The sequence below is a fragment of the Thalassophryne amazonica genome, chromosome 7, assembly GCF_902500255.1.
Source record: "Thalassophryne amazonica chromosome 7, fThaAma1.1, whole genome shotgun sequence".
NCBI lineage: Eukaryota > Metazoa > Chordata > Actinopteri > Batrachoidiformes > Batrachoididae > Thalassophryne > Thalassophryne amazonica.
Window position 1 is genome coordinate 64,321,911 of NC_047109.1, and position 23,409 is coordinate 64,345,319.

At 41.0% G+C, this 23,409-nt stretch overlaps 1 long non-coding RNA gene across 1 annotated transcript; it reads right to left on the reverse strand.

The window, feature by feature from the left end:
- Positions 1 to 1,071: 1,071 nt before the first annotated feature.
- Positions 1,072 to 14,479, reverse strand: LOC117514047. The gene is made up of 3 exons (XR_004561784.1): positions 14,373 to 14,479; positions 12,461 to 12,466; positions 1,072 to 1,082 (listed from the first exon to the last, which is right to left on the reverse strand). It is a non-coding gene; the product is annotated as an uncharacterized LOC117514047 (long non-coding RNA).
- Between the last annotated feature and the right edge of the window lie 8,930 nt (positions 14,480 to 23,409).

The window sequence follows — 23,409 nt, forward strand, 5'->3', positions numbered from 1 at the left end:
TGTATCACTCTCCTGACAGGGGAGAGAAAGTGGCTGCAATCTGCATCGGATGCCGACAAGTTTGTGCAAGACTGTGTAAAGACTAGAGGTGTTTTTTTAATTTCTTTTTTTTTTTCCACTGTTACAGGTACAGTGGACTGATCATGGCCATTGTTGTTTCTCCCTTTTCATGGGTCAGACTGAAATGACACACTTGGGGGGATGTGTTCAGTGCCTTCTCATAGTTAATTCCTTTTTTCCCCCTTGCATTATTGTTCAATTTTAACTTTGTTGATTGAGCACAACAGCTTCTGTTGAAAATGTTCCTGTGATCATTGAAGAAGGAATGGGGGTGGGGGGATCAAAAAAAAAAAAAAACGGTCTTAGCTGGAACAGTGCTAAAGGAGCCCAATTCATACTGAGCTACATAACACCTGTCTGTTTCTCTTCACCTGCCTGGACAATACCACCCTCTTGTGGGAACTGAGTGAGATACATGTAGGTTTGTTTGAAAAATTTATATAACTTTTATACACTTTGTGTGCACTGGCTGTTTAGGCTGTATACTTATATATATATATATATATATATATATATATATATATATATATATATATATACAGAGAGAGAGAGAGAGAGAGAGAGAGAGAGAGAGAGAGAGAGAGAGAGAGAGAGAGAGAGAGAGAGAGAGATTGATACATAGATATATATACATACACACAGGTAAACCTTGCTAAATCGCGTTTGTGTAAGTCATGTTTTGGCTGTACTCATGGTCGATTTGTGACTTGTGAAAGGATCTAAACACACACACACACACACACACACACACACACACACACACACACACACACACACACACACACACACACACACACACACACACACACACACACACACTCATCTTCAACCGCTTAGTCCAATTAAGGGTCCAAGATGAATTTGGTGCGTTCATCTCTAACTTGTCAACTAGTGCAGATAACATTCTGATCATTGGTGACTTTAATGTGCAATAAGAAGGCCTTCTGATCCCCTCTGCAAATCATTTATGAAAATTGTGGATGCATTAGGATTTTGGCAATGCATTCAGGACTCAACACACCCTGGATCTGGTTCTTGCATGTGGTATTGCTGTCACAAATACTGACATCATGTTTCTTACATCAGTGGTCTCTGATCACTCACTTATTAACTTTACAGTTTTGCTGCCGTGTTTAGTGGAACAACAACCTTATATATCACTACAGCAATGCATCAACTCCTTAACTAAGACTGAACTCGAAGCTAGACTGCCTGATCTCTTAGTTTCACATGTGGCAAATACCCAATCAGTAGACAGCATTGTGGATAGTTTAAACTCAATGCTCAAAACTACACTCAACATGATTGCACCACCTGTGTTAAAACCGCACTCCCCCAAATCACAGTCACCTTGGTTCAATGATTACCTGCGTGACCTCAAGCATAAGGCAAGAGGTCTAGAACAGAAATGGCGGTGTTCAAAATTGGAAGTATTACACCTTGTGTGGCATGATGCTATCTTAGAATATAAGCATGCATTATTGGCTACAAAGTGAGCCAATTACTCTGATTTGATCAACAAAAACAAGCATAACTCAAAGTTCTTGTTCGACATGGTGGCAATACGTATTCATGGACAACCACCTGTAGTTCGCTCTCTTTTTACAGCACAAGATTTGCTGGATTACTTTGAGAAGAAAATAGAAGACATTAGGTTAAACATATCCCAGCATGCCTCAACCCAGCCACTACACCCTGCTATTGAGGTGGGCACCATTACAGAGGTATTACCTAGATTTACAGAATTTTATAGTATCTCACTAGGCATGCTGACAAAACTCGTAACGTCAACAAAAAGCACAACCTGTTTGTTTACTGATCCTATACCAACAAAATTGTTTAAGGACTTGTGGTCCACTCTTGGGCTGACTGTGCTGGAAATTATTAATCTTTCTTTAACTTCTGGATCTGTTCCTAAATGTTTCAAATCTGCAGTGATTAAACCATTACTTAAGAAACCTAATCTTGACCCTAATGTATTGAAAAACTATTGACCGATATCAAATCTATCATTTTGCTCTAAAATTCTGGAAAAAGGTGGTGTCACGGCAGCTCGCAGACTATCTTACTGAGAATAATCTCTTTGAGCCACTGCAGTCTGCTTTTAGAAAATATCATTCCACAGAAACGGTTCTCACTAAAGTGGTGAATGATCTTTTGCTTACAAAGGATTCGGACACCACTATGGTTCTGGTGCTGTTCGATCTCAGTGCTGCATTTGATACTGTGGATCATCATATTCTACTTGACAGGCTGGAAAATCATTTTGGGATTACTGGGAGTGGCCTTGCGTGGCTGACGTCATATTTGACCAGTCGTTCTCTCTGTGTTTGGTACAGTAACACTACCTCTAACCTTAGTGACATGTAATTTGGGGTTCCACAGGGGCCCGTCTTAGGCCCCCTGCTTTTCTCCCTTTATATAGCACCCCTTGGGCACATATTGTGGCGTTTTGGGATCACTTTTCATTGCTATGCTAATGATACTCAGTTATACATGCCGATAACTGCTGGTAATCTCGTTCATATAAAACCCTTAGAAGATTGCCTTGCATCAGTGAGAAGATGATTTCTAGAAACTTTCTACTTTTAAACTCTGATAAGACTGAAATGATGGTTCTTGGTCCAGTGAGATATCGGCATCAATTTGACCAGTTAACACTCATATCAGCCTAGGCTCGTGTGTCATGCATCACAATGACAAAGTGAGAAATCTTGGGGTAATTTTTGTTCCTACATTGTCCTTTGACCTCCACATTAGAAATATTACGAGGACTGCTTTCTTCCACCTGCAAAATATAGCGATGATTTGTCCCATCTGTTGTGTGTTGGGGGGTTTGGCTGGATGTTTTTGTGTTGTTTTCTTTTCTTTGCTCTCCAGGTGGTATGCAAACTGTTTTTTGTCTGTGGAGAAGGTACTGGCAGAAGAGTCCTTCACCCTCATCAGCATTATTAGCTGCACCTGTGGAGGATGTTCATGTGCAGGCCTACTGACTCGCAGCACCTGTGGATGATGCTCACGTGCAAACTTAAAGACTTTCAGCTGAAGCAGATAATGAGATGGCGTTCTGCATTTAAGCCATGAGTAGTTCAAGCAGAATTGCCGGGAACTCGACCTTGTGACGTTCGTTTGTGAGACGCTGAGGACCGCGCCAGGGTTTGACACATCGTGCCTGTGAAGGAGGATGGGTGAGGGACACATGCTGTCAGCACACATCAGAGGTGATTATTGTCTGAATGATCGTTAATAGTAATTTGGCATTCTGTTATGCAGTATATTTGAACATTGATGAGAATTGTGCAGTTTGCTTCTCACTGCCGTGGCGTACGGACTGATGATCCTCCACCTGTTGTGAGAAGCTGCTCATTTACATAAAGCTTAAATTCAGACCTGAATGTGTTGCTGATAGTGTGTGCCTCTGAAGGATATTTGCTGTAGCTCTGTTGACTTACCTCACCTTTTTCCATCCTTCACAGAGTCACTTTGTCGTGTCCACCTGGGGGGTGTTTGGCGGTGAATCTGAGTCCAGAAGCGCCGAGGCTTCGATCCTTTTGGGCGCTGGAGAGCGCACCGTCCTTCACTCTGCCAGACAAACCTAATATTTATGTTGTACACTAATTATTGCACTGGAGGGGAAATAAAACTGTTTTGTTTGTGGAACCGCTTTCTGGTTATTTAGCTTTGGGTTCGGTCAGACGTTGGTCCGCTCCTCAACTTGCGTCTGCACATAACACCATCCTGTCTATGGCTGATGCTGAGACCCTGATCCATGCATTTATCTCTTCTAGATTGGACTACTGCAATGTTCTATTTTCTGGTTTACTGCAGTCCAGCATTAGGGCTCTCCAACTGGTTCAAAATGTTGCAGCCAGACTTTTGACACAAAGCAGAAAGTTTGACTACATTACATCCATTTTGGCTTCACTTCACTGATATTGTATATTCTACTAACATAAGAATATATACAAATGAGATTAATTTCTCTATGATATACTCCATATTCCAGTGTTGTGTTTTCAGATTTCTTTCAACTTGGTCCAGAATGATTGGATAATCTTACTTTCACACTTGCTGGAGTGACTGTTTAATTTTATTTATTTCATTTGAAATTTTCATTTTATTTATTTTTTTATTTTATTTGAAATTTTCACGGAGAAGCTCGCCGTAAAAACGGCGCTGCAGGTGGGTTAAGTGCAGTCTTAATATTCATATCTTTAATATGATGTGAGCATGCGAAGCTCTTACTTTCACCTCTGATTATTTCCCATCTTTAACTTAACTTCATAATTAAATTAATTAAGGATCAGACTAGAAGCTGGTGTTGTGGCAGACATAGTGTGTTTGACAAACTGATGGTATTATTTTCTATCTGGACTGGGACAAACAAATTCATTCAAGTTTATTATATAAATACTCCTTTTCTGTATTTGTTTTGAAAAATATTGGCTGTACAAATGTGGGACTCAGTTTGAATAAATGTAACAGCACAGCACGGAAAATGCAGATTTATGGTGAAACTCTCTTGAAAACATTGATCATGTCCATTGATTTCTATTTATGTCTGGTTGTTCGACGCTAACCAAGATGGCGGCGCTCTGGTGGATCGCCCCGGTCCTCCATCTAGTGAGTAAATAGAAATCGATGGACCATACCCATACAGTAATTCAGCTGGTAAAGTGCACATAAGGATGATGGTAGTACTACGGGTAGCCCCATTAGGTTTTTGTGGTGGTCCTGTAAAGAGGTCTCCGGTTTTCACCCATTTGAAACATCTTAAAACAGACGTGATTTTTCTTCAGGAAACTCATTTACATATTAAAGATCATAACAGGCTTAGAAAGCCATGGATAGGCCACATCTATCATTCAAATTTTGACTTCCGAGCAAGAGGTGTTGCAATTTTATTTAGTAACAAAATACATTTCTCACTTTCTAAAATGGTCACAGACAGAAATGGGAGACATTTAATTATTGTCGTGACTATCCTGCTCAGTCCTGTTGTTCTGGTGGATGTCTATGCTAACAATTTTGATAATGCCCACTTTGCTGACAACCTTTTGGGGATGATCCTTGATTTAAATACATACCTTCTGAATTTTGGTGGTGATGTAAATTGTGTTGTTGACCCTGTACTTGATAGCTCTGCCGGATACATTGAGCCTTGGAGATTTTTTTCTTGCATGTTCATCACACGTTATTCTTGGATAGATTATTTTATATTAATGGCTCTATTTCAGTAATTCATGATTCTGAATATCTTGCAGTTGTCATCTCACATCATGCGCTTTTGGCTCAGCATAAAAATCTGATGCTATCTCGAACACTTTATTATAGGAAACCCAAAAGGCTTATCTTAGAGGCCAAATTAGTTCTTATTTGTCTCACCTGTCCAGGTCCAATAGAGCTACAAAAAAAGACCTTACTACAGAAATTTTAAATCTTGACCATCAGTATGGCCAGAAACCTTCCTCAGAGGTTTATAAGCAAAGCCTTAATTTGCAACTTGAGTGAGAATTTATCTCAACGAGAGAAGCTGAGCAGTTGATACTACAGTCTTAGTACTGAGCTTGGGACTCCGACGAGGGCAGTTGCATCTCCTCCACTCTCCCTTATCTCTCTGCCTTTAACCTTCAAGTCCCTACTTCACCAGACTGTGAATTCCTCAAAACTATATTGGATTCTGGATCTATTGGACTACTATTGGATTAACCATGGAATTGATCAGCTGGTCTCTGAACGCTATTGACACCATTTTTTTCTACAAGAAGGTCAGGACCGGGGATCCTACCTGCCCAGATGGAACGTATCCTGCGAGCTATGTCCTCGACTCCTGGGGGTCTTGGCACATGCTTGGCGCCTTTCTCCATTGAGGATGTCAAGGATTTATTCATGTTTGGTCTCATGGTAGCAGGGCTGGTACTTTTTGGCTTATGTGCTGCCCTGATCTACCGGAAAATTGGCAAGATGGCGGCATCAAGAACCACGGGCCCTCGCTTGTCTGTCATGATTAACGAGGTTGGCAAGGCAGTGTATTCTCAGACTGCGTTGACTCTTGCACTCAGACGCAAATTGGATGACATCTTGGAGCTGATGCTTGCCTTGCAGTTGAAGCTGAAGGTTTCGGAGGCTGGTGAATATTCTTAATTCATAATTGGGAATATTCTTAATTCATAATTGGGATTTGGCTGTTCAAGTGGAAATGTTAAAAAGTGTTTTTCACTGCTCAGCTGCAACACTACAGGCTATCTAGTCTCAAGGTCAATTGCCCACTGTTTACCTCCAGAGGAATTTATTCAGGCCTTGGTGAGATTATTCGGCTCCATTCTTATCTCAACCCACAAAGACAATAACTGACTTACACCTGGACTGACGCATGCTCCAGTTTCTCCTTTTACCTCTCTTCCTGCTCCCCGCAGCAGGCCCCTGTTCTTCCCAAGCTGGCAGGCGGCACGACTTCAGTTGCAGCAGCTACCAACACACTCACATCTCCTCAATTTGGAAAATGGACTGTTTCAAGTTTAGTGCACATAAACAATGTCAAATGTATATGTGTTGTCCTCATTCTGATGTGTGCCATTATTACGGTAAACAAGTAATAATTGTGGATTAATTGCTGTTTGTATGTGGAATGTGAGTGCGCAAATCTCGTTGTTGTAATGACAATGATAATAAAAGCTATCTATCTATCTATCTATCTATCTATCTATCTATCTATCTATCTATCTATCTATCTATCTATCTATCTATCTATCTATCTATCTATCTATCTATCTATCTATCTATCTATCTATCTATCTATCTATCTATCTATCTATCTATCTATCTATCTATCTACAGTCTTGCGGTAACTATTATGAATAAGGTGATAAAGCTACTCGCTTATTGGCCCACTAACTCAGGGCTCACGTTGCCACCCGCCAAATTGTACAAATAAAAAATACATCAGCTACTTTGACATCTGACCGAACTCAAATTAATTCTGTTTTTAAATAATTTCATGCCACTTTTTACACATCAGTTTCCTCCCAACTCTGAAAATATGCACCAGTTCCTTGATGACATAGAAATCCCTGTAGTTGATGCTTTAAAAGCAGTAGAAAATGATGCTCCACTTAATCTAGAAGAGGTTTTTATCAATGATTAAATTGTTACAGTCAGGCAAATCCCCTGGCCCTGATGGATTCCCTTCTGATTTTTATAAGAAGTTTCATATGAAATTAGCCCCATTACTTTTGTCAGTTTTTGAGGAATAACTGGATCAGGGTTCTCTCCCCACAAAGCTGAGACAGGCCTCCATTTCATTACAGCTCAAGAAAGGAAAAGATCTGACTTCCTGTGCTTCTTATATACCCAATAGCTTCCCTAATGTAGATGTGAAAATTTTGGCCAAACTGTTAGGACTCACTCTCACTGCCTCCGATGTGCTTAATGACTCTGCAGGCTCGGTAAGCACCACAGTGGGCCATTCACACCGCCCCCCCGTCTGCTGTGCGGAGCTGCGGCCAACTCCAACACCGCTTCCTGTCTGCTGTGCAGATCTGCGGCCAACTCCAGCAACAGGTCGAGACTACTCTCGCTATTTTGGTACAGAGCACTCTGGCAGCCCGCAAAGATAGACTTCTTGTGGAAAAAATGTGCAGCGCCACAGGGTTTCGGTAACCGCAGCCGCAGAGCTCCATGGCCACTAACAGAGGTATTTATCTTTTTAATGACTTGGATTCTCTGCAGTCCCGCATCCGTACCTCGCAATGGTAACACCGGAGGCAGTGTGAGCAAGGGGTTAGCGTCCCGTACAGATGGAATCCTCCCTTCTATTATATCAAATGAACAGACTGGTTTTATCAAAGGAAGGCATTCCTTTTTTTTAATATATCCACCTTTTTCAATATACTGTACCTCAAACAGCATGGTAATCTCCCTGGAGTGGCAATTTGATTAGGTGCCAAAAAGCATTGGATAGAGTGGAATGGGAGTACCTTTTCGCAGTCCTGAAGTTGTGGCCAGCCTTTTGGCTGCCTCTCTCCCCTTCCCTTTCTCTCCTCTTGTGTGTTGTTCATCTATTTTCCCTCCAGGTGGTGCACTGCAGAGCCGAGCAACACCTGCCGCTCATCAGCTACTCACACCTGCGGCTCATCAGGAGCGGGTTACTTAAATCCCAGCTTTGAGCTCAGTCACTGCCGGATTCTTCCTTTCCATGACACCAGAATCTACTGCTGAATGCACTGCATCCTGATCGTGAAGCTTCCATGATTATGACCTCATCTTTCCTGCTGCTTCCATGCGATCTGATGTCTGAGCTCTCCACAGCTTGTTCCAAGGTAACCTGGCCAACTATAATTTCCATATTAGAGCTTGTTGATGTTTTTGGTGTTTCTAGACACTCTCCTGCGTGGCTTCCTTGTCGCACACATTCCTTGCTCCCACGACGTCACTTTGGAACTCTCCGGCTCTCAGCTACAGAGCGTGTAGCTCTGCCATGCTTCCGTTACGTTCCTTCATGTTCTGTGAGATCCTGTTCTCACCCTGCCCCTTTTTGTGACTGTGCATGACTAAGAACTGTTTCCAAGAACTGGCTCCTTGAACTAGTACCAAGAACTATTTCCAAGAACTGTTTTCCCAGAACTGTATGAACTCTGATATTGAACTACTAAGAAATCTCTGAGTTGTTTCTAAAGTCAAGTCCCGCTTAATTGGAACTGCGTCACAAGATGCGCAGCATGTGACCTTTGACCTCTGAAGACATTCATGAACTGTGAATGAAATTAGGAACCTGCAGCTCCCTAATTTCCACCGCTACAAGTGGGCTGACTCTCCACTCTGCAGGCACCCCCAGCACAGCATTATTATTTATCCAGTTATTGTAAATAAATATCTTTTCATTCACAACCATTTCTGTTCCTTGCTCCCAGCATTTGAGTTCTTCGTCTGTACCAGTCCGGACCTCTAACCATAACACCTGAAGAAATTTGGTTTTGGTGATAGATTTATTTCTTGGATTTGTCTCTTGTATACTTCCCCCTAGCTTCTGTCTGTAATAATAATGTAAAATCTGACTATTTTATTCTGTCATGTGGTACACATCAAGGCTGTCTATTGTCCCCTTTATGTTTTGCTTTAGCAATAGAGCCACTATCAGTAAGTCTCAGGACCTCTTCCTTGTTCCAGGGTGTAACTCATGTGAGTACAGAATATAGGGTTGCTCTGTATGCAGATGATTTACTTTTATGTCACAAATCCAACTAGTAATTTAACATCTATTATGGCAGTACTCCAAAACTTTGGCTCTTTTTTCTGAATATAGGCTTAACATACAAAAAAGTGAATGTGTGCCTATAAATGTAGCTGCACAGTGACTCAGACAAACTGATCTTCCTTTCCATCTAACTAATTCTGGTTTTAGGTATTTGGGAGTAAATGTAACTGGTTGACCTCAGACTCTGCAGGCCACAAATTTTACTCCTTCATTGTCCACTTTAAGGTCAGAGTTCAAAGTTGCACTAATTTACTAGTATCTCTTTTAGGTAGGATTAGTATAGTGAAAGTGAATGTTTTACCCAGATTTTATACTTTTTTCAGTGTATTCCTCTGTTCTTACCCAAAACCTTTTTAACTCTATCGATCAAATGATTTCCTCATTTATATGGGGAGGTAAAACTCCCAGGGTTCGTAAATCATTACTACAAAAATCTGTCTTTACCTAATTTAATGTATTATTAGTGGGCACCTAACATTCAAAATTACATTTATTGGTTAAAAGATCCTCATACATACAACTTGGTGTCAGTTAGAATAGAAGCTCAGTCATGTTTGTCTACCTCTCCATGCTTTGATATTTAGGTTTCTCCCTGGTCCCTGTCTCAGTACACAGATAATCCTGTTGTACTTTCCTCTCTTAAAATATGATATCAATCTTGAATTCACTTCAAATGTGTTTTGCTTCTGCTTTTGGTCCATTAGAAAAGAATCACTGTTTTCCTTCCTCCTTCTTAGACACTGTATTTCACGTAAGGGGTAAGAAGGGCATTAAGATAAGACAAAATCAACTTTATCCCCAAGGAAATTATTTTGCCAAAGTACAGAAACAGTAAAATTTTTTTGTTGTTGTTGTTTTTTTATCAGTAAGTACAACACATTTATGCGAAATGACTGGATGACATTTGCATAACATGTTTGACAATATTGCACATAACTGAGTAACTGAATACCTCTGTTCATTATGTAGTCATCCTGCAGAAGGGGGGGAATTATACAGTCTGATTGCCACAGGGAGGAAAGACCTCCTGTGGCATTCTGTGATGCACCATGGTGATCTCAGTCTTAAATGTTTCTATAATCAGTTTAGGGATAATATCTTTCTTAATTTTACTGATAACTCTTCCTTAGTTTTTTTTTTTTTTTCCAAACTATACATTGTGCATCTACTATTTTTGTGGAGTTCCCCTCTCAGCCCCCTAAACATTCTTGGCAGGACCTCTTTGAACTTGTGCCCCATAAGAAAGTTCTTATATAGCAGCTATATAATCTTGTTCTTTCAATGCACAGTCATCCACTCAATAAAACTATCTGTAATTAGTAATTGGGTGTGGAGTTCGGTGAAGATTTCTGAGATAACGCAGCTGATAGAATTTGTATGTCATCATCTTGTGTAAGACTTTCCCTTATTCAATTTAAAGTAGTGCACAGGCTGCATTTGTCAAAGTCCAAATAATGCAAAATTTATCCCAATGTTTCTGATCTGTGAGACAGATGTAACTCCTCTCCCTGTGATTTAAGTCATATGTTTTTTTTCTTTGCCCCAAATTTCAGTCATATTAGAGTTTGTATTTTGACGTTAACTCTCACATTCTTGGTGTCAGAATGGATCCTTGTCCGCTGATCGCTGTTTTTGGTGTTCCTGGAGTCCCCATTGTGTTCCTTACTAACTCGCCAGTGGATGAAATTGCCTTTACCGCAGAATATTATCCTGGAAAGTTCCACATCCCTCATCTGTTTCTTTATGGTTGAAAGATCTTGTGTTTTTCTTAAAAGTTGAAAAAAAATCAAGTTTAGTCTTAGAGGGGGGGCTGATAGGTTTCTGAAAGTGTGGCAACCATGTTTTTTTTTTTTTATCTTAGATCTTTGAGAAAATATTGGACCTGATTGAAATGATTGTCATGAGAGCATGTTTTATTATTATTATTTATTTATTTAAATTATTATTTTGGTGGGACTATGGTTGGTATATTGGTGTTGGGTACTGGTGAAGGTTCAGATTGTAGCACATTTATTGATTTTAATTGCACTTTCTTTATGTTCGCACTTTGTAAGTGATGTGCAAGTGTTTTGTCATTTGATGAAAAATGGTAAATATATGTTTTAAAAAGGTAGTTAAAGACTAAACAGGGATGGTCAAACACTGTCAAACATCCCACAGTGAAGCACGTGTGGACAAGACTAATCCAAGCGTGCACTAAATTCCACAGTCTGCCATGTAGATGGGACGTGACAGTATAAAACAGAGGAAGACGTCTGGAGATTTCACTGACAGGAAGTGAGTGCTGTGAGTGAATCAGCCTCATAAATCATTGGGGGGAGGGGGAGAGATGCAGGGAGCTTCCAAACCCAGAGTCCTTTTTATCCACATCTGATAAGTTAATGCCTCAAATGTACACTCAATGCTGCTGATAGCATGTGGATGAGACACACAGCACATGGCTGTTGCGTGTTGGCATGTGTGCACAGCTCTCACACTATAACACAAATCAAGACGTTTACAGCTGGTCGTGATGACTAACTTGCTGGTGTTGTGTTTGAGGTCTGTGGAGAAAATAGTTGCAATCCTTCACCAAGTCCCACTGGGAGCTGAGGCTCTGAGCTTGGGCCTGGTACAGGGGAAGAATCCTGGCTCAGGAAGACATGTTCATGGGAAAGATCAACTGGGGATTTGTCTCTGTGGTGTACTTAAGTCTGTATGTGTGTAGTATATGTAATTAATCATGTTGTGGGGACACAAATCTGTTTACACTGTTGAATCATCTGGCGAAAAAGCTGGTACCCACAAAGTAATCATTTATTTTGAAGGATAAGGCTCGGCTTTAGGAATCAGTCATTGTCCTCTAAATTGAACAAAATCTACACCTGCTTTTGATTAATGCAACTCTGTGCCCAAAGACAAGATTTCAGATGGGGCCCTGTTATGGATTTAATTTTTTACAGCTTTCATTCCCATGTAACACCATAGTATGCATTGCATGCATAACGGTGCATCCGAAAAGTATTCACAGCGCTTCACTTTTTTCAACATTTTCTTATGTTACAGCCTTATTCCAAAATGGATAAAATTCTCTTTTTTTCCCCTCAAAATTAAATTCCTCACACAATATCCCATAATGGGGCAGCACGGTGGCTTCGTGGTTAGCACTGTTGCCTCACAGCGAGAAGGTCGTGGGTTCAATTCCCGTGGCCTTTCTGTGTGGAGTTTGCATGTTCTCCCCGTGTTTGCGTGGGTTTCCTCCGGGTGCTCCGGTTTCCTCCCACATCCAAAGACATGCGAGTTAGGTGGACTGGGATCTTTAAATTGTCCGTAGGTGTGTGCGCGTGTCTGTGTGTCTGTGTTTGTTTGTCTGTTTGTGGCCCTGCGACAGACTGGCATCCTGTCCTGGATGTACCCCGCCTCGCGCTCTATGGCTGCTGGGATAGGCTCCAGCCCCCCGCGACCCTTAAATGGACTAAGCAGTAGAAGATAAATGAATGAATGAATATCCCATAATGACAAAGTGATTTTTTTCTTCTGATTTTTCCAAATGTATTAAAAATGAAAAAAAAAAATCACATGTACATAAGTATTCACAGCCTTTGCCATGAAGCTCAAAATTGATTTCAGGTACATCCTGTTTCCACTGACCATCCTTGTGATGTTTCCACCTGGGGTAAATTCAGTTGATTGGACATGATTTGGAAAGACACACACCTGTAAACATATAAGGTCCCACAGATGACAGTGTATGTCAGAGCACAAAGAGTCAAAGGAATTGTCTGTAGAGTTTCTCAAGGCACAAATCTGGGAAAGGGTACAGAAACATTTCTGCTGCTTTGAAGGTCTCAATGAGCACAGTGGCCTCCATCATCTGTAAATGGAAGAATTTCAGATCCACCAGGACTCTTCCTAGAGCTGGACAGATATCTAAACTGAGCAAAAGGGGGAGAAGGGTCTTAGTCAGGGAGGTGACCAAGAACCCAATGGTCACTCTGTCAGAGCTCCAGCATTCCTCTGTGGAGAGAAGAACCTTCCAGAAGGACAACAATCTCTGCAGCAATCCACCAATCAGGCCTGTGTGGTAGAGTGGCCAGACAGAAGCCACTCCTTAGTAAAAGGCACATGACAGCCCAGCTGGAGTTTGCAAAAAAGCACCTGAAGGACTCTCAGACCATGAGAAACAAAATTCTCTGGTCTGAGGAGACAAAGATTGAACTCTTTGGTGTGAATGCCAGGCATCATGTTTGGAGGAAACCAGGCACCATCCCTACAGTGAAGCATGGTGGTGGTATCATCATGCTGTGGGGATGTTTTTCAGCAGCAGGATCTGGGAGACGAGTCAGGACTGAGGGAAAGATGAATGCAGCAACGTACAGAGACATCCTGGATGAAAACCTGCTCCAGAGAGCTCTTGACCTCAGAGTGGATCGACGGTTCATCTTGGAGGACCAATTCAGTGAGATTCCACATGAAAAGGTTGTCGCCTTTTCACCTGTTTTGGCGTGCTTTTGTGTGTCCGCCTACTCTCCACAAGTTGCAGCCCAGTGAGATACTACCCTTACTATGTTGATATGGTACTGAATTATGCTCTTAAGACATAATTGCATTCTATTGTAGTGAGTGTCACCCGCTAATGTTGCACATGGATATCACATTGTTATTTATTTATTTATTTTTTTATAATTTTATAATTTTACAAAAGGTACTGTAAGTGATTTACTGCCACTAGATGTCATACTAGCAGCAGCATCACCAACCAAAAAACTGGCTTACCTTCTATGGCCTCTCTCAATGCACCCTCTTCCTCCCTCCTTCCTCTGTATTGAGGAAAAAGAATTCCAGTTGGAGCCCTTTAACAGACCAAAGAGCTCTCCATATATGAAAAGTGAGACCTTTCTTGCTCCTTGGCCTTCCACATTGTTGAAGAAAGGCCTTGTAATATCTGAACTTGGTTTCTTTGAGATATTTCAAGAAAGTCTCCACTATCCAACATGCTAGAATGTGTAAGTACTGTATAATCTATTGATAAATGCTTGTGCTGAGCACAAATTCTCTCTGATCCATCAGATGGCACTACATCAAGAACCACCATTCATCAATAGCTGATATAACCACATGGACAAAGGATTACTTTAGGAAACCTTTGCCAAGCACTACAATACAGAGCTACATTCCAAAGTAGCACTTAAACCCTTACTCTGCAAAATAAAGATGTCTTATATCAACCTAGTTCAGGAGTAGCATTGATGTCTCTAGGCTCAGATGCATCTGGGTTGGACCTTCATATACTGGAAACAAGTATTGTGGGCAGAACATTGACCTGACACATGCAGATCTGTGTGCTGTGGGATCATCTTTATATATTAATGATGATCTTGAACACCTGTGCACAATGTGCGTGGTTTTGCTTTGTCTCTTTTTGTTTACATTGATTGATTGATGTGTGCGACAGTTCTGAATCTTGTTTTACGTGTCACTGATCAGATTTACTTGTTTATTTCATTTCATTTTTATTGTTTTTTTTTGTTTTTTTTGCATCAGTTGTACTTGTTTATTGGTTGCTAGCTGCATTGCATGTGTGTTATGTATACCTTGTATCTTTGTGGTGATGACCCAATGTTCACTGTTTTTGGACCATGCTCTTGTGACGCGCCTTGGATTTGACTGGTTTCATAATTTGGCACCATACACCATAAATCAAATTGACTTGATTTAAATGAAGTGAATTGCTATTGCAATCCTTTCCTATAGGTGCTGCAAACTGACAAACAAGAAGGGAGACGGAAATGACCACATGACGTACTGTAATAATATCAGCATGGGAACACATACAGATTCCGGCCACCATAGGGTAGAAAATGAAATACCTCTGTAATATAATATATCATTTTAAAGGGTACTATCTGAAGTATTAACCTATGAAGTTTCAGAGCTTAACACTTGCTCATTGTGGAGACACAGCTGAATCAACATTCGGATCACTTCACCATGGACAAAAAAAAAAAAAAAAAAAATCCACTTTTGAAGATTCTTGCACCATAGTTTGACTAGTCTATTTCCTTAAAGCTAATACTTTACTGGTCAAAACAAGATACACAAACATGTGACATGCACAAAAAACGTGACATACAGCAGCTGAGAGAGATTTCTTGGAACTGTTAGCTACTGTTTAAACTTTAAACTTTAAAGTGTTCAAACCAAGATGTATTGTGAGTACCAAACAACAGTGCGCTCTAACTCGTGGCATACACTCAACAAAAATATAAATGCAACACTTTTGGTTTTGCTCCCATTTTGTATGAGATGAACTCAAAGATCTAAAACTTTTTCCACATACACAATATCACCATTTCCCTCAAATATTGTTCACAAACCAGTCTAAATCTGTGATAGTGAGCACTTCTCCTTTGCTGAGATAATCCATCCCACCTCACAGGTGTGCCATACCAAGATGCTGATTAGACACCATGATTAGTGCACAGGTGTGCCTTAGACTGTCCACAATAAAAGGCTACTCTGAAAGGTGCAGTTTTGTTTTACTGGGGGGGGATACCAGTCAGTATCTGGTGTGATCACCATTTGCCTCGTGCAGTGCAACACATCTCCTTCGCATAGAGTTGATCAGGTTGTCAATTGTGGCCTGTGGAATGTTGGTCCACTCCTCTTCAATGGCTGTGCGAAGTTGCTGGATATTGGCAGGAACTGGTACACGCTGTCGTATACGTCGGTCCAGAGCATCCCAAACATGCTCAATGGGTGACATGTCCGGTGAGTATGCCGGCCATGCAAGAACTGGGACATTTTCAGCTTCCAAGAATTGTGTACAGATCCTTGCAACATGGGGCTGTGCATTATCCTGCTGCAACATGAGGTGATGTTCTTGGATGTATGGCACAACAATGGGCCTCAGGATCTCGTCACGGTATCTCTGTGCATTCAAAATGCCATCAATAAAATGCACCTGTGTTCTTCGTCCATAACAGACACCTGCCCATACCATAACCCCACCGCCACCATGGGCCACTCGATCCACAACATTGACATCAGAAAACCGCTCACCCACACGACGCCACACACGCTGTCTGCCATCTGCCCTGAACAGTGTGAACCAGGATTCATCCATGAAGAGAACACCTCTCCAACGTGCCAAATGCCAGCGAATGTGAGCATTTGCCCACTCAAGTCGGTTACGACGACGATCTGGAGTCAGGTCGAGACCCCGATGAGGACGACGAGCATGCAGATGAGCGTCCCTGAGACGGTTTCTGACAGTTTGTGCAGAAATTCTTTGGTTATGCAAACCGATTGTTTCAGCAGCTGTCCGAGTGGCTGGTCTCAGATGATCTTGGAGGTGAACATGCTGGATGTGGAGGTCCTGGGCTGGTGTGGTTACACGTGGTCTGCGGTTGTGAGGCTGGTTGGATGTACTGCCAAATTCTCTGAAACACCTTTGGAGACGGCTTATGGTAGAGAAATTAACATTCAATACACGAGCAACAGCTCTGGTTGACATTCCTGCTGTCAGCATGCCAACTGCACACTCCCTCAAATAGGGGATTAAAGGCCTTGCCCAAGGGCCCTTAGTGATTTTCCAGTCAGGTGGGGATTTGAACCCATGATCTTCTGGACTCAAGCCCAACACCTTAACCACTAGACCATCACACAATCTAGCCCAAATATCCTTTGATTTGTACACGTGCTTTGTGATTCACAAACACAAATTTCTGATTTGTAACTTGTGTGTGGGTTTTTACAAATAAATGTTTGTTTGCAAAACTGAAAATTCTGTTTGTGAAGGGTGATTCAGCATTGGTGGATCACCGAACACACACATTCATCACTTTGCTCAGTTACTCAATATTGAGACATTCTCAGCGCAAAACTGCAGTTGAGATCCACAAATATGTCAGTCGCTATTCACATTATTGGCAGAATTATTGGGGGGGCTGAGGGGGAGCTTGGCTCGTTATTGGAGGGGCTTAAGCCCCCCCAAGCTCCCCCTTGGCGCCGCCACTGCCCAACACCAAGCATCAAACACCAGACAAGAAAAAGCTCTCCACCAAACCCCAAGCAAAAACTCATTTGAAAGTCAATTATGTACATTTTTAATATGTGTTGAGTAACGTGAGGCTGCAAGCATGTAATTTATGATTTATGGAAGATTAGAAAGATTAAATTAAATTAGATTGACGTCTTGAGAGGTAGCAATCGGTTGTCTGCCTGGATCGCTGTCATGCATATTTCTTACTATCTTTTGATTATTTTCAGAGGCTGACTGTTAAATTTCCAGAGGTTTTAATGAACTAGCAAGTTGAATTATCAGCTTTTTACTGGTATGATTGAGACAGTTTTTATCCTATCAAGTGGAAGATGTTTTCTAAAAAAAAAATTCAAATAAAAATAAAACATGGAATTTCATTGTGGAAGGTTTTGACAGAAGCATGAATGTAAATGTTTGCAAACCCATTGTGTGAGTATGAGCTGGAATGGTTGGCCGTATGGGAGGTGGCCTCAGTTGAACACCAGTGAAGAAGTTGAAGAGCAACAAAAGCAGCCTGGATCATGTAGTGAGGAGGCACCAAGCCCCACTGATACTCCATCGTCCGAATCATGAGCCAAACCACAACCTGGCTGTCAGAATGATGAAGGTCGTCCGGAGGGCTGGTGGGTGAGTGAGCTCACAGGTCCAAAGGCAAAATCAACAGCTGCTTCCAAGTAAGGAGCCCACTCAGGTTCTCATACTTTCATCTCAGTTCACTAGCATGAATGAAATAAGAAATACTGCCAAAATAAGATATGTTTGTATCCTGTTGTTTCACTTTCACATAGTGATCTGCTGTTGTCTGTTACAGTCTGTCTTTCTTCCACCTGGTCTTTGGGCACTTGAATTATTTTTTTTATAATTTGTCCACCAAGATGACTCAGAAATAATAAACATTACACACAATGAAAAACATATATTGACGAGTCTGTCTTGCACAAAAATTTGACTTTGGACTTTTGCCTGGAAGTTAGTCCCTAATAAACAGTACCTACAGAAACCTAAAAGTGCAGCAGTACGTCCTCTACAGCTGTTTTTTTTTTTTTGTCTTTGTATTGACCTACTATCTGTGTTGTATTTCAGCTAAACACAAGCAGTTATCAGCAGTTTATGAATCAGAGTTGGCTTCTGATCCCACACCGTCTGGGGTGATTTACCTTTGGCCCATGCAGCCAAACTCTAATTTCTATTTGTTTTCTTATTTCCTTCTATTTCCCACCACTTCTTTTTTCATTCTTCTATTCTTTACTTGGTTTATTCTCCTCACTCGTGTTTAATGTCTCTGTTCTATTTTCATTTCATGTAAATAGTGATATTTCATATTCTTTCCTCACCCGATTAAAACAACCTTTAGCCTCCATCAGCACTGCAGTGCACGTACACTCGAACACACAGGCACACACACACACACACACACACACACACACACACACACACACACACACACACACACACACACACACACACACACACACACACACACACACACACACTTTCTCATCCCAAGCAGATGAGTCATTCTCTCCTGTTCTCCACCTATGATGGAGCACCCATTAACCCACAGCTGCCTCTAAACACAAATAATCAGCGCTGATGTGCGATCGTGTCGTCCCTGCACCATAATTGTGGATAATTGCAGCACCTCATTTGGACCAGTTCAGCCTATTACTAAACCCTTCTACTTAATCCATGCTGTTGGCTCCAGGATGGAAACACTGTTTGGGTTTCAGCTTTGCTGACTGTGTGAATGAGTGTGATGTTCTTTGGGAGAGAAAAAAAGAAGTCAGCAACAGATAAAAGTCCTGAAAACGTCTTAGTATCTGATGGCTGAGACCATAAAGAGGTAAAAGACACAACAGTATAAGCCATACATCATTAAAGCTGTCAATAAGTCTAGTTATTAAATGGCTACGACAGTATGCGCACTTTGATTGGCTGATTTCAGACTGTTACCATGATCGCATAATAGATTTGCGACTTTGTTTACAATTTTCACAGCGTAAAATAAAACAAAACAAAAACAAAAAGTGAACAAAGAAATTATGAGCGACGAAGAGGACCATTCTCCGAGCGAATTTTATTACACTGAGGAGTTTGAATCGGAGGAATTAACAGCAAATGAGTTCAAAGTGGGCATGCAAAATGAAAAGCAACAAGATGAAAACACAGCTCCAAACAGCCATACAATAAACAAATGATTAACCTCACTTGCTCTGTCTTTTTTGTATGGACCTCTCTTAATTTGTTTGGCCTGTGTGCCTTGCTTTGATCCTGCCAACATAATCACAAGAATGAGGATCTAAGATCAAAGATCAAAGGTATGATCCACTCCATAATCAAAATCAAAGGAACAAAGATCAAAGCTGAATGATGAAGATTTAAAGGAAGGATTTCCTCGAGATCAAAGGCAGAATCAGGATCAGGCTAACACCCCTATTCCACAGGACACCGTTCCATTACGATCCCCCACGATCCAGTAAAAGTGCAAAAGTGGGATGAAACATCTTACTCCAGCATGTCTCCTATCAGACTGACTTATAAAGTGCGGACCTGACAACCTGTTTGAAAATGAAAGTAAAGCTGCACCCGCTGTCTTCTCAGCCAGAACTGCAACAAACGCTGCCTTTGCTTCATATCTTTACCCCGAGCACAAACAACACTCTAAGAAGTAATTCAATGGCTTTGTATATATCAGAGTAAGAAACAGTTATACTGACTTAATAACATCTCTGAAACACATTCAACTGAATGTTTGAGTTGGATATACCAAATGAAATGCCTAAAAAGTTAACTGTTAATTTTATCTTAACATTCAGCATTGAAATGAATTAGCATTTGCTTAATAAATTATATTTTTTGAAATATATTTAATTTGTTTGGTGAATTTCATTCAGAAGATTTGGAAATGACTAATATACTTAATATTTTTTACCAAGATCATCAAGTATATTTAAATGATTTCACAGCTTTTTAATTTACTCAGTACTTTCAAGTGTAAATACAAGGTCTGTTAGAAAAGTTTCCGACCTTTTTATTTTTTTAAAAAGTATATGGATTTGAATCATGTGCGCTTGCATCGGTCAAGCTTGAACCTTCGTGTGCATGCGTGAGTTTTTTCACGCCTGTCGGTTGCGTCATTCGCCTGTGGGCAAGCTTTGAGTGAGCACTGGTCCAGCCCCCTCGTCGGATTTTCATTGTCAGGGAAATGGCTGAGAGGCTGCCGCTTTGCTTCATGAAAATTTTTTCAGAAACTGTGTCAGACAGTCAGGTGGAAACCATTCGGAAAATTCAGATGGCTTTCGGTGAAGATTCTATCAGCATCACACAGATTAAGGAGGATTACAACCGGATTAAAGACGGCCCACAGTGGCGGAGGGCGCGCCGCACTTCGAGCGGCCATCAACAGGCTGAAACGACCAGATCATTTCCAAAGTGAAGGCTGTGTTGATCCGGGACGTTGTGTGACTACCAGAGAAATTGCAGAAAATGTGGACATCAGCACTTTTGCAGCACATTCCACTGTTACAGGAGATATTGTAATGAAAGACGTGCGGAGGAATTCGCACGTCGGGATGGAACCGCTCATGGCGCACAACAAAAAGCACGTCCGTGTTGGAAGTCAATCAATCAATCAATTTTATTTATATAGCGCCAAATCACAACAAACAGTTGCCCCAAGGCGCTTTATATTGTGAGGCAAGGCCATACAATAATTACGTAAAAACCCCAACGGTCAAAACGACCCCCTGTGAGCAAGCACTTGGCGACAGTGGGAAGGAAAAACTCCCTTTTAACAGGAAGAAACCTCCAGCAGAACCAGGCTCAGGGAGGGGCAGTCTTCTGCTGGGACTGGTTGGGGCTGAGGGAGAGAACCAGGAAAAAGACATGCTGTGGAGGGGAGCAGAGATCAATCACTAATGATTAAATGTAGAGTGGTGCATACAGAGCAAAAAGAGAAAGAAACACTCAGTGCATTATGGGAACCCCCCAGCAGTCTAAGTCTATAGCAGCATAACTAAGGGATGGTTCAGGGTCATCTGATCCAGCCCTAACTATAAGCTTTAGCAAAAAGGAAAGTTTTAAGCCTAATCTTAAAAGTAGAGAGGGTGTCTGTCTCCCTGATCTGAATTGGGAGCTGGTTCCACAGGAGAGGAGCCTGAAAGCTGAAGGCTCTGCCTCCCATTCTACTCTTACAAACCCTAGGAACTTCAAGTAAGCCTGCAGTCTGAGAGCGAAGCGCTCTATTGGGGTGATATGGTACTATGAGGTCCCTAAGATAAGATGGGACCTGATTATTCAAAACCTTATAAGTAAGAAGAAGAATTTTAAATTCTATTCTAGAATTAACAGGAAGCCAATGAAGAGAGGCCAATATGGGTGAGATATGCTCTCTCCTTCTAGTCCCCGTTAGTACTCTAGCTGCAGCATTTTGAATTAACTGAAGGCTTTTCAGGGAACTTTTAGGACAACCTGATAATAATGAATTACAATAGTCCAGCCTAGAGGAAATAAATGCATGAATTAGTTTTTCAGCATCACTCTGAGACAAGACCTTTCTAATTTTAGAGATATTGCGTAAATGCAAAAAAGCAGTCCTACATATTTGTTTAATATGCACACTGAATGACATATCCTGATCAAAAATGACTCCAAGATTTCTCACAGTATTACTAGAGGTCAGGGTAATGCCATCCAGAGTAAGGATCTGGTTAGACACCATGTTTCTAAGATTTGTGGGGCCAAGTACAATAACTTCAGTTTTATCTGAGTTTAAAAGCAGGAAATTAGAGGTCATCCATGTCTTTATGTCTGTAAGACAATCCTGCAGTTTAGCTAATTGGTGTGTGTCCTCTGGCTTCATGGATACATAAAGCTGGGTATCATCTCCGTAACAATGACAATTTAAGCAATGCTGTCTAATAATACTGCCTAAGGGAAGCATGTATAAAGTGAATAAAATTGGTCCTAGCACAAAACCTTGTGGAACTCCATAATTAACCTTAGTCTGTGAAGAAGATTCCCCATTTACATGAACAAATTGTAATCTATTAGCTAAATTTGTTTCAAACCACCGCAGCGCAGTGCCTTTAATACCTATGGCATGCTCTAATCTCTGTAATAAAATTTTATGGTCAACAGTATCAAAAGCAGCACTGAGGTCTAACAGAACAAGCACAAAGATGAGTCCACTGTCTGAGGCCATAAGATCATTTGTAACCTTCACTAATGCTGTTTCTGCACTATGATGAATTCTAAAACCTGACTGAAACTCTTCAAATAGACCATTCCTCTGCAGATGATCAGTTAGCTGTTTTACAACTACCCTTTCAAGAATTTTTGAGAGAAAAGGAAGGCTGGAGATTGGCCTATAATTAGCTAAGATAGCTGGGTCAAGTGATGGCTTTTTAAGTAATGGTTTAATTACTGCCACCTTAAAAGCCTGTGGTACATAGCCAACTAATAAAGATAGACTGATCATATTTAAGGTCGAAGCATTAAATAATGGTAGGGCTTCCTTGAGCAGCCTGGTAGGAATGGGGTCTAATAGACATGTTGATGGTTTGGATGAAGTAACTAATGAAAATAACTCAGACAGAACAATCGGAGAGAAAGAGTCTAACCAAATACCGGCATCAGTGAAAGCAGCCAAAGATAACGATACGTCTTTGGGATGGTTATGAGTCATTTTTTCTCTAATAGTTAAAATTTTATTAGAAAAGAAAGTCATGAAGTCATTACTAGTTAAAGTTAAATGGAATACTCTGCTCATTAGAGCTCTGACTCTTTGTCAGCCTGGCTACAGTGCTGAAAAGAAACCTGGGGTTGTTCTTATTTTCTTCAATTAGTGATGAGTAGTAAGCTGTCCTAGCTTTACGGAGGGCTTTTTTTATAGAGCAACAGACTCTTTTTCCAGGCTAAGTGAAGATCTTCTAAATTAGTGAGACGCCATTTCCTCTCCAACTTACGGGTTATCTGCTTTAAGCTGCGCATTTGTGAGTTATACCACAGAGTCAGGCACTTCTGATTTAAAGCTCTCTTTTTCAGAGGAGCTACAGCATCCAAAGTTGTTTTC